Here is a 12391-nt window from a genome sequence, read left to right on the forward strand (position 1 = left end):
CTGAGAAATCGGACGTCTCAGACGGGTGACTCGTTAAAGAAGGTATAGCTACACGTTAACTCACAAACCACCCTCCGCTTCTATTCTCCTTCTGTACTTCCCACTTAACTATACCTTGCTCTAAATATCCTTGTTGACGGTTCTCTTATCTCTGACATGCACAACCGTCGTTATTACATCTTTAACCCACTTTGCTTTTTCAATGCCATTTGTCTCAATTTCAAAGCCTTTCCCATGTTGAACAAGTAAAAGGCAGTCTTTTGAGATGAAAATACTCTAATATACATTGCGGCGGAAATGCAATTGAAGAAGCGTTTTAGAATTGTCCAAACTACAGACTACATGACCAGACCTCTAATTTTACCTTGATTTCGACTGAATATTGAAAGACTTGGGTCTATATTTAGTATTGCAGTGGTCATAGATGGAAGTTCATATTTTTATTTATAGGTTAGACTTTCATATGTCTTGCTTGGAATTTAGTATTTTACCACTTCTGGTGTTATTAGACAATACTAAGATTAGTTTAAACCAGTGATGATCGTACTTTAGTACAGGGCCACTGTGGATACGAGAATGTGTACTTTGAACGATTGGAAAGTAAAAAGCCACACATTAATGTCATCATTTGTCTATTGGGTTATGTTGTGAAAAAGTAATACTAATTTAAGAGGAGTAGAGCTGTATTTCCCGAAGCGTTTAACACCATTAAGTAGAGTATTTGAGAACTATTTATGGGCAAACTTTCAAACAGCAGACGTAGTCGAGATTTTATTATACTCTGGGTTTTGATTTAGTAAAAGCAAGGATTTGGATTATTCCATAAATAGAAAAACTTTATTGGTTACATATACTGGATATTCAATATGTACAAGTTTGACTTTACTTGCACAGAATGTAATGCAATACAGCTCATGACCCACAAATGGGGTAGAAGAAATAACAAAGCAGTTTTTTTGGAGACCAATTTCTTGTAGTTTAACACTAGGAAACTCACTGTAATGCTGTGGGAAGGATCCACTAACCGCGGTAGAACTGGAGTAGGAAAGGAATTGTTGCGATCGAGTTCTCCATCAACAGGTAAAAAGCAAAGCAAGAGAACTTTTGTAGACGCTCCGAATTGTTCTTGTGGTGACACTGCAGCTACCTCGGTCAACTCGTATAGGGTTCATGGTCGTTTGATGAGCGTGTTCTAGAAATAGCAAGAAGATTAATGTTATGTAAGCCTGGTTTAACGCGAAACTTATTTAAAAAGTTTAGTTTAGGTAATATCAAGACTAATAAAATTTCCCTTTTTTTTTTTTTGTCAAGTGAAATTTTAAACAATAGCTTCCCAATCGCCAACAAATAATTTACAATTTGAAGATACACTTACAGTACAGAAGATGTTGTAGCGTCGTCGCGTGCCAGTGTTCTGTGTTGACGTCCGTCTACCAGGCTTTATATACAGGCGGCCCACACTCCCTGACCAATCACAAGCTGTTTTAGGTTAAATTGTAGCCAATGGGAACATTGCCTTGTTATGACGTCAAAGTGACACCATGCCGGAGGGAAACGCCGGCAGGTTTGGTTGTTTGATGACGAGTAAACGATTTAAACTTTATTGTGACACGAAAGTAGTGTAAAACGTGAAAGGAAAATATTATGAAATCGTATTCACTGCTTTACTTATCTTGGATAGAAATTGTGAATATATTACAACAGCAATATTGGCCTCAGTTTAAGTGTGAGACATTGTTAAGACACATATACATCCAAATAGTACTATTGTAATATTAAAAAAGTCTTAAACTTAAATAGAATAGTCTAAAGAAGTTAATATGAGGAATAAAATAAGATGACAGAGAGAGAAAAACAATGAAGAACAAAGCACCGAGTTAATATTAACCTTTACTTGAAATTGACCATAGAGCAGAAACAGTAAAATTAACAAAAGACAGACATATGTTACAACAATGGAGAAGAAAACGTACACGTTACAAGAAAGTAGAGTAGAGTTGTGAGCAGGGCCGGATTGAAGAGTGGGCAGTTGGCCAGGGGCCTCCACATATTATAATATTGTATTGATTTGGTTGATTTTATTTTCAATCTTTAAAATTCATGTTTATCACGTGATAGAAATTAGGCTAGCTACTCGTTGAAATTGACGACTGGGTGGTTTTCCTATGAACCGTCTATTTTGAATGAATGCTGTGGTGCTAATAATATGATATTTAGAATTGCGGAACTCCCAGATGATTAGGTTCGCTTCACTCGCCACCCCACCCTCTTGGGGTAGTTATAATGAGGGGGGCCTCCACAGGTCTAATAAATCTGGCACTGGTGGTAAGTGGTATTAAGAACCTGGCAGGCCTCTCCATACAGTGTACCTTTAGACTAACATAACTAATATTTAACAATTAACATTGAACTAACATCTTAGCCCCCAAAAAAATGTGACTACCCTCCCAGCTACACAAGGACCTGGGCTGGCTCACTAACTCCAACAATAATAAAAATAATAATAATAAGCAGCATTATATAAATAGAGCAATATTAATACAAAGGTCTGACGACCCAAGGGAGCAGAACAAAGATAAAACACCAATAAGAAAGATTCTTTCTACTCCTACTGTATTTCAGTTTCACCACTTTTCCGTCAACCCCTAATAATTGTCTTTCACCTCTTAACTAAAGATTTCGTACTCGTACTCGTGCTGTTTGTCCTCTGCGGATGACTATAATATACTCGTCAGTTACATGGACCAGTTTCTAGTTGACATAGCAATGGTTAGAGAGATATTTACTATCACAATTTGATAATGATTTATTGGGTCAGGTCTCAGCTCACACGTACCTTAGAGAGTAAATGTGGTACCTGATAATATAGAGTACATTTATGTCAAGGAATTATTATATAACATTTAGTAGCACGTGGATTAGTACACGTAAGATGGCATAGTATAGAATGTTACCACGATGTTTTTGTTTTACATTGTTTGAATTAAGTTAGAAATATATACTGTACGTAAAGTATTTGACGGTAATGGGAAAACATTACTCGGGGTCTTGACTTTATTAAATTCACCGTTGATAGTTCTCACCAAGGAATGGAGATGTGAGTAACTGATTGTAGGGTATGTTGTTATTTCCATCTTGGAAGGAAACTTTATTGACTACGATACTGCGACCTATGTCTATGGTGCAAATACCCAAGAGCAGTTGATCTGGATAATCCCCTCGTTTGGTTGTGACGGTGTTTACCGGAGAAGAAGTTCGGGGTCCCGGAAAGCAAGAATCTGGCAGTTTTGAGCTCATATATTTTGGCTATATTTCATGAAATGGACTTTGTTGGAGTTTGTTTGAATAATGTTGAAGATGACACCAGAGTTTTTTTTAATGTATCCTTGTACTTTGACGCCAAGGTGAAGAATAAAATGTTGAAAATTTGAAGTTATTCGAATGAGGTGGTTCGGTGAGCAGAGAGCAAATAATTTGACGGTTCGGCGGGAAGGTTGGGGTATTTAAAGGTCGAACCGGCAAGGATGCATCAGTTACAATCCGAACCTTGTGTCTGGTGTTAGAACTCCTTTAGTTTGTGAAGAAGAAAAGAAAAGAAAAGTAAAGTGTAGTATATAAAGTAGTGTTTAGACATTTGTTTGTTTGGCTGTTAGTGTTCCGCATTGGAAATGTTTTCTTAAACATTTTCTGTGGTTTTTAATAGAAGTATTTGACTTGTGGCCTGTGAAACGTATTTAAGATTTTTGTCTGTGGTTAACTAGGGAGATTTTGAAGTTGTTATTAATTCAAGTTGTTAGAGTAGAGGATATTTAAATTGAAGACGGTAGTTTAATTGAAATGAAATCGTTTAAGTGTTAAACGTGTTAAGTGGTTTAAAAAGTTGAAGTGTTAATAGTGTACTTTGTGAAATTGGCGGAATATGTTGTGTTTTTGCAAGAAATCGTGTTATTTCGTTGGTGAGTGATGGAAAGTGAATTCATGAGCATGTAGATTGTGTAGCAAGTTCATTATTAAAATATTGTCTGTATCTGAAGTTGTTTGGATGCGAAGTTCAATGTAGTTTTAAGTGATGGTGGTGGAATCTTGAAAATGAGTGAGAAGAAAAGAAAGCTGCAGCATTTATGTGTGCCTTGAGCTTGGACTGTTCATAGTGATCGTGGTGGATCTTGAAAATGAGTGAGAAAGAAAAAAGATGCAGCATTTGTGTGCCAAGTAGTAAACCATACGTGTGTGTTTTGATGCGTATAGTAGGAGATTGGAGGTGTTGTGCATATAGTGAAGTGGAAAAGAAAATAAATGTGCCGACAGCGACGTTTTGGTAAACGAGGGGTGAGGGCAGGTAAGTGACTATTGATGTTTAGTTTGTTTAGCGAGGTAAAGATAGGGATTTGACCTGAATAAGAATATTGATATGGGTGAGCCAATTGGTAGCCTGCTTTGAGTGTATGAAAAATAAGCGGCATAAAGCACGAGACCCAGGGTCGGGTCGATGCATCTTTAGCTGACTACATTCCAAACGTTCGACTTTACTTTTATCCTCTTCGCCACTGATCGGCTTGTTAGCCGCTTGGGCGATCGGTCACGTCTCTTTTCCTTTATATTCTTCACGAAAAGGTCGGCTCGCTAGCCGCCTGAGAGATTGGAGCGCCTGAACTTGCCTAGCTTATACTACAGACGGGCAAGGGGGGACCTAGTTGAGCTTTATAAGCATCTCAGGGGGCACTACTCAGTTAAGTGTCCTTGCTTGGAGCTGGCGGACGCTCGCCCCACAAGGGGTCACAGCTCAAGATTGAAGAAGCCGGAAAATCGTGAGGGCAAACTTTTTCGGAGTGAGGGTTGTAAATTGTTGGAACAATCTACCAGAGTGTTGTGACGGCATCGAGTGTGAGCTCTTTCAAGAGAAGACTTGACCAACACATTGTTGGTTTCAGGTACATTGAGGAGCCGGTGCATGCCCAGTATTTGACAACAGTGCGTGACAGAGACGTGACCGATTGCCCGGGCAGCTAGCGAGCTGACCTTTTGGTGAAGAATATAAAGGAAAAGAGACGTGACCAAGCGGCTAACAAGCCGATCAGTGGCGAAGAGGATAAAAGTAAAGTCGAACGTTTTGAATGTAGTCAGCTAAAGATGCATCTAACTGACCCTGGGTCTCGTGCTCGCAATTTTACTTGTGAATACTTAGGCTGTATGTAAAGGTGATTGTGATTGGTGGATGTGTTTTGGGTTGTATGACTTTTAGGAAAATGATTAAAGGAAAGGTAGAATTTGTTTGTAATAAAATAATCCTTGTTATTTAAAGTCATGGGAAGTTAAGATATGTTGGTATATTTGGTTAAATAGTGAAGAAAATTGTATTAATGAGAGTTTTGTAGTTGGCATAAAATGTAGTGGGTGTTTTTTTAAGATTTTGTAGTAGTTTATTTTCAGAAAATAGCAACCGCAAGGAAGTCGCAGTGGGCTGCCGCATGAGCGTTAAGTTGGAGCCAACTAGCGTGGGAAAGGTTGATTTTTGCAGAGACGTGACCGGCACAGAGGTAGACCCCGAATTTGGAGTTTAGGTGAATGAAATTGTTGAATGGGTGTTGTGTTTGTGCTGTTATATACTGGAGGCTATATAATGGTACTACACTCTCGGTTGTGTGTGTTTATGGTCGTATTTTGTTGTCGTCTGTTATGGTTCATGTGTTAGTTTTATACGCAGACTAGAGTGTTCTTAATTGTTATTGTGTATGTGCTTTTGTTTCATTAATTTTGACTAGTTTGTTGTAAATTTTGAAGGTTGATGCCTTTTATTGCAGGTGTACGGAAGGCTTATACTGTGGAATAGAGAAGAGAACGTGGTCTAAGTTTGTAGGTGATGGCTAGCGCGTCTACACTTGCGGTGAGGAATTCGTCAATATGGTATTTAAAATGGAAGGTGTAGTTGTGTTTGACTAAAGAGAAGTTGTAGCTGTAATATGAGAAGTGGTTCATGGCTAATATATTTGTATTGAGAATTAGTGTAAGTTTTATTGGTTAGGTAATAAATGGTTTTTTCAGGTTGTTGTTGTTGGAGGTGGAAGGAGCCGGTATTTTTTTGAGGTAGACTAGGGGAATAGTGAGGGTAAGTGACGTTGAAGTTTGTAAAAGAGTTGTTAAATTTTCAATTGATTTTTGGTCTTGTGCCGTAGAGCAATAGAAATGTTAAAAGTTGACATGAAAATAAATGATTGTGGCTTGAGTTTGGTAATGTTAAGTTTAAAATGTTGAATTTTGTGCCTCGGCTGTAGATTAAAGAAAATGTAAATGAGTTTTGATAAGTTGAGTTTATTATATAGTAGTGAGAAAGATTTGATAAATGGATAACGAATGACCTTTTTTTTTTTCAGGTTGGGGTCTGGTGGTGGTCCTCGGTTCTCTAGTGCACCCAAAAGTGCCTAGAGATGGGCACGGGGAGACATAAGTGAGGTGTATAAACCTGTGAAAGGGCACTACTTAGTCGAGGAACCGTACCCATAGCTGACTGACGCCCGCCTCACAAGGGGTCACAGCCGAAGTGGGGGTGCCGGCGGTAGAGCGGTACCGCTCTCGCCTCGCAAGCGGGACGTCTCGGGTTCGATTCCCGGGCCGGTGGAAAGTGGGTTGGACACACTTCCTAGACCCCCTGTGTCCCTGTTGACCTAGCAGTAAAGTAGGTACCAGTTGTAAATCGAAAGTTGCGAATTCGTATCTGGGGAAAGTCGTCGGAGCTAGCCGACAAAATGTTAAAGACTGGAGGGTTGTATGCCCTTGACATAAAATGCTATGATCCTTTAGGCAAGCACAAAGTTGGCATGCTGCCTAGTTGGGCGGTGTAGGCGCTTGTGCCCTTCACCTTGCATGGGAATAAGGGGGGGGATGCCCCTCGGCCCCTCCCATTCTCCAAAAGTGTGATAATGAGAAATCGAAAAATGTTAGAGTAGAATATAGTGTTGTGTTGACTGTATCGACTAACCAAGAGGAAGTATGGTCGCCATCCAGAGGTGGGGGAGAAGTCGATGTTGGAAAGGAGCCAAGTGTTGTAACCAGTCGCCGTGTGCAGCATGTGCTAAAAGGTAATGTATACTGTTAAGTGGTTGAAGGTGGGGTGTGTTTGATATGAAAATGAAGAGGGTCGTGGTTATTGATGTGGTAATTGTTTTGTACAGGAGTTGTTGCAGTCCAGAAGACGTGATTGGTGTGTGATAATCCAGAGGGACATTAATGCTCGACTGAATTTTGGAAATGAGAGGCAGTAAATGTGTAAGTATTGTTTATTGAAGTTGTACGTATACTTTGTTATAATTTGAAGAGTAGAGCATTTGTAACATTGACGTATTGTTTTTTGTTTTCATGTTGGTGGTGGAGGAATATGGGCGAATTGTGGAGAGGAGCGCGTCGACACTGGATACGGTGATGTGAAATTGTGCAATGTATTATTTGAAGGTGAGTTGTTATTGTATTTGAAAGTTGTAGGTAAAGTTTGTTATAAGAGGCAAGTGATATAGGAGTTTTTTCGGGTAGCAGTACCCATTGATGTTTAAAGTTGGGAGAAATAAGCATGGTGCATTATGGAGGTTGTGTGAAAGGTTTCTGTTTTTCAGGTTTGAGGATGGAGTGGTGGTGGGTAGTGCCGTAACCAGGTTGGACTACTACATGTATGGGGCTGTGCAATGGACTGTGTTGGGAGAAGAAGCAGCAGCAGCAGGGGCGGTGGCGGTAGCAGCAGTGGCGGCAGTTGTTTAAGATAAGTAGTGTGGTGTGGTGCATCGTGAATTGTTTGTGATAGTTTAGGGTCATAGTGAATTTAGTTGTAAGAAATTGAGTATAATGTAATTGTTGGAAGACGTGTATAGTGATGTAAATTGTAGGTTAGTTTTGGATTAGTATATGTGGAGAATGGATGTAGCAGGTAATAGAAATGTTGGGACTAGTGTAGAGGCATATATATATAATTGGTGAGTGGCGTTGGAGCGGTTTAGGGCGTGAAAGGTTTATGAATTGTTGTGGGGGAACTAATGTGTTGATGTGTTTGTTTTTTTAGGCCGGATTGGAGTGGTAAGCGGCAGTGATGGTGGAAGAGCCAGTGGTTATTCGGCGACGGAGATGGGAGCGAAAGGGTAAGGAGCCGATTGTTTGTGTTAAAGAGGAAGCGTTTGTTTGAATTTGGTTAAGATGAAAGGTGAATTTGTTGTGGGTATGTATTGTAATTGTATAGAAGTTAGTTGGTAGCAGGCTAGTATTGTTGTTACACACTGGAGGCTGTGTAATGATTGGTACTAGCCTTGGTGAATGGTTTGTAGTAGAGTATGTGTATGTTGGTAAGAAGTTGGTATTTGTAGCGGTTTAAAAGGAAGCAATTTGGTTTTGGTAGATATGTCTAAGAGAGTGTATGCATGAACACTTTTTGGAATGGTGTTTATTATGGATGTTTTTTTTTCAGTGGAGCGAGTGGTGTAGGGTATGTTCCTCGTGGTAAGAGTAAGGAAGGAGACGACCAAGGATTGTGCATTTACCTCGGCGGTTACGAAGAAAGGAAGAGGCACGTCGACGACGGAGCCGGGAATAACCGCGGAGGTTGCTCCATACCAAGAGATAGTGTTTTTGTGGGTGAATTATTTGAGCAATGATAGTTTGCCCAGAAGTGTGGCCGTGAAGTGTATATTGTAGGTAGTATAAGAAGAGTTTCCCGAGTGACGAAGCCGACGGGTGGACTGCATTTGATAGAAAAGGCCATTACGAGTTGACCTCCATTGTTGTGTTTTGTCGGTTTCAGATTGAAGCGACGGGGCGAAGTCGCTGTAAGGAGCCGAGAAGATGATGTCCTGTTAAAGTATAGCCGTCGTCCCTGTGACTGGAGCCGAGAAGAAGGCGTCCTGTGAACGTATAGCCGTCGTCCCATTGACTGGGGTGTATGGAGCCGAGAAGATGGTGTCCAGTGAATGTATAGGTGTCTGTGACTGGAGCCGAGAAGATGTCCCATGAACTTCTAGCCGTTGTCCTTGTGACCGGGGTGTATGGTGTCCAGTGAATGTATAGCTGTCGTCTCTGTGACTGGAGCCGAGAAGATGTCCCGTGAACTTCTAGCCGTCGTCCCTGTGACTGGAGCCGAGAAGATGTCATGTGAACCTAATAGCCGTGGTTCTAGTGACCGGGGTGTATGGAGCCGAGAAGATGGTGTACAGTGAATGTATAGCTGTTGTCCCAGAGAAGATGTCCTGTGTTCCAGTGACCGGGGTGTATGGAGCCGAGAGGATGATGTCCTGTGAAGGTATAGGTGTCGTGACTGGAGCCGAGAAGATGTCCTGTGAACCTAATAGCCGTGGTACCAGTGAGGGGAGAAGATGATGTCCTGTGAACGTATAGCCGTCGTCCCATTGACCGGGGTGTATGGAGCCGAGAAGCTGGTGTCCAGTGAATGTATAGCTGTCGTGTCTGTGACGATGTCGCGTGAACTTCTAGCCGTTGTCCTGGGTGTATGGAGCCGAGAAGATGATGTTCTGTGAATGCATAGGTGTTGTCCCTATGAAGATGATGTACTGTACTGTATTATATTGCTAAGTGTATAGAATATATGTATTTGAGTTGAATTTTGTGTTTTCTTTATTGCCTGATGTGCATTTTGAGTGACACATAAGGTAGAAGATGACGACGACAAGTGATTAGGCACCAGAAGAAGTGGAGCGACATGAAGGTAATGTGTGAAGAATTGAGATTAGTTAATGTAATATGATTATATGTAAAGTAAAGTAAAGATGTTGAAACGCATCATTGAGATTAGTTGATGTAATATGATTATATGTAAAGTAAAGTAAAGATGTTGAAATGCATCATTGAGTTTAGTTGATGTAATATGATTATATGTAAAGTAAAGTAAAGATGTTGAAACGCATCATTGATGTAATATGATTATATGTAAAGTAAAGTAAAGATGTTGAAATGCATTGAGATTAGTTGATTATAAGTAAAGTAGTTGAAATGCATCATTGAGATTAGTTAATGTGTTGAATAATTTGACTTGTAATGCTGTTTTTGTTTCTCCCTTTTCTGACAGGTACACGGGAACACATGTGGTGTTGTTTAGAGTGTTTATTGAGCAACAAAGGTGATTTTTCAACTGAGAGAGTAGTTATTCCTCATTGGTTGTGAGTTGGTGTTTTGATGTTTGTTTGCAAACAAAAGCTCGGACATTGTCGATCTATCACACGACTAGTCCATAGACACGATATCTGTGTCGAGAGCTTTACGACTAAACCTATTGTTGGTACTGACATAATTGTCAGTATTGACAATATGGTTAAAGTCAGTTTGCAAACAAAACATAAAATACTAACTTAAAACTAATTTGGAATAACTACTTTCTTTCAGTTGAAAAATCACCTTTGTTGCTCAATAAACACTCTAAAATAACTTATATAATAAAAAACGGGCTGCCAGAACCTATCTTAAAAAGATAGCGACTTTGAAAAAAATCCCGTTTTCTGTTCACTTGGAGAAAATGGGAAACCATCAAAGAAAATGGGAAATTTTCTCTGGCTCCAAAACTACCGTTTTCTATGACATCCCGTTTTCTACAACATCATGCTTTGCTTCTCCAAATCCAATATGGCTGTATGTTAACTTAGGACAAATAAAGACATTGATTATATACTTTCTTTTATTATGCTCAAAATATTTCTATGTCCACATACATGAAAAATATACAGTCCACAAATAATGAAAAAATTTCTAAGTCCACAACACAGCAAAAACAACTAAGTCCACACAACAAAAAATAATGTAAGTCCAATAAATACATGAAAAATACTAAAGTCCACACAACAAAAAAATACTAAGCCCAACACATGAAAAAAAAAAATACTAAGTCCACACAACAAAAAATTACTAAGTCCACAACACATGGAAAAAAATACTAAGTCCACAACAAAAATTTACTAAGTCCACACAACAAAAAAATACTAAGTCCACAACACATGAAAAAAATACTAAGTCCACACAACAAAAAAATACTAAGTCCACACAACAAAAAAATACTAAGTCCACAACACATGAAAAAAATACTAAGTCCACACAACAAAAAATTACTAAGTCCACACAACAAAAAAATACTAAGTCCACAACACATGAAAAAAATACTAAGTCCACAACACATGAAAAAAATACTAAGTCCACACAACAAAAAAATACTAAGTCCACAACACATGAAAAAAAACTAAGTCCACAACATGAAAATTTTTCTATGTCCACAAAAAACGAAAAATTTACTAAGTCCACACAACAAAAAATACTAAGTCCACACAACAAAAAATTACTAAGTCCACACAACAAAAAAATACTAAGTCCACACAACAAAAAATACCAAGTCCATTAATAACATGAAAAATTTCTAAGTCCACAAAGAACGAAAAATTTGTTAAGTCCATATGACATGAAAAAACCCAAGTACACACACATGAAAATATTCTAAGTCCACAACACAGCAAAAAACAACTAAGTCCACACACCATGAAATTTTTCAAGTCCACAACACATGAAAAAAAACAAAAGTCCACAACAAAAAAAAAAATTCCAAGTCCACACACCATAAAAATTTTGTAAGTCCACACAACATGAAAAAACTAAGTCCACACAACAAAAAATACTAAGTCCACAAACATGAAAAAATACTAAGTCCATACAACAAAAAAATACTAAGTCCACAACACATGAAAAAATACTAAGTCCACAAAAAAAAAAATACCAAGTCCACACAACATGAAAAATTTCTAAGTCCACAAAGAACGAAAAATTTGTTAAGTCCACATGACATGAAAAAAAAACCCAAGTACACACATGAAAATATTCTAAGTCCACAACACAGCAAAAACAACTAAGTCCACACACCATGAAATTTTTCTAAGTCCACAACATGAAAATTTTTCTATGTCCACAAAGAACGAAAAATTTACTAAGTCCACACAACCAAAAACATACTTAGTCAACACCACAAAAAATACTAAGTCCACACACCATGAAAAATTTTCTAAGTCCACAAAGGATGAAAAATTTTCTAAGTCCACATGACATGAAAAAAAACTAAGTCCACAACATGAAAATTATTCTATGTCCACAAACAACGAAAAATTTTCTAAGTCCACACAACAACAAAAAATACTAATTCCACACATGAAATTATTATAAGTCCATAAAGGATGGAAAATTTCCTAAGTCCACAACACAGGAAAAAAAACTAAGTCCACACAACAACAAAAAAATACTAAGTCCACACACCATGAAAATTTTCTAAGTCCACACAACATGAAAATTTTCTAAGTCCATAAAGGATAAAAAAATTTTCCAAGTCCACAAACATAAATTAGTCCAATTCCACAAGAGGAAAAAAAACTAAGTC

At 38.5% G+C, this 12391-nt stretch overlaps 1 long non-coding RNA gene across 1 annotated transcript; it reads right to left on the bottom strand.

Annotated features, from left to right (window-relative positions):
• Positions 1-809: 809 nt before the first annotated feature.
• LOC121868453 lies at positions 810-1550 on the bottom strand. The gene is made up of 2 exons (XR_006089404.1): positions 1376-1550; positions 810-1192 (listed from the first exon to the last, which is right to left on the bottom strand). It is a non-coding gene; the product is annotated as an uncharacterized LOC121868453 (long non-coding RNA).
• Between the last annotated feature and the right edge of the window lie 10841 nt (positions 1551-12391).

Source organism: Homarus americanus, unplaced genomic scaffold, assembly GCF_018991925.1.
Source record: "Homarus americanus isolate GMGI-L3 unplaced genomic scaffold, GMGI_Hamer_2.0 scaffold11309, whole genome shotgun sequence".
NCBI lineage: Eukaryota > Metazoa > Arthropoda > Malacostraca > Decapoda > Nephropidae > Homarus > Homarus americanus.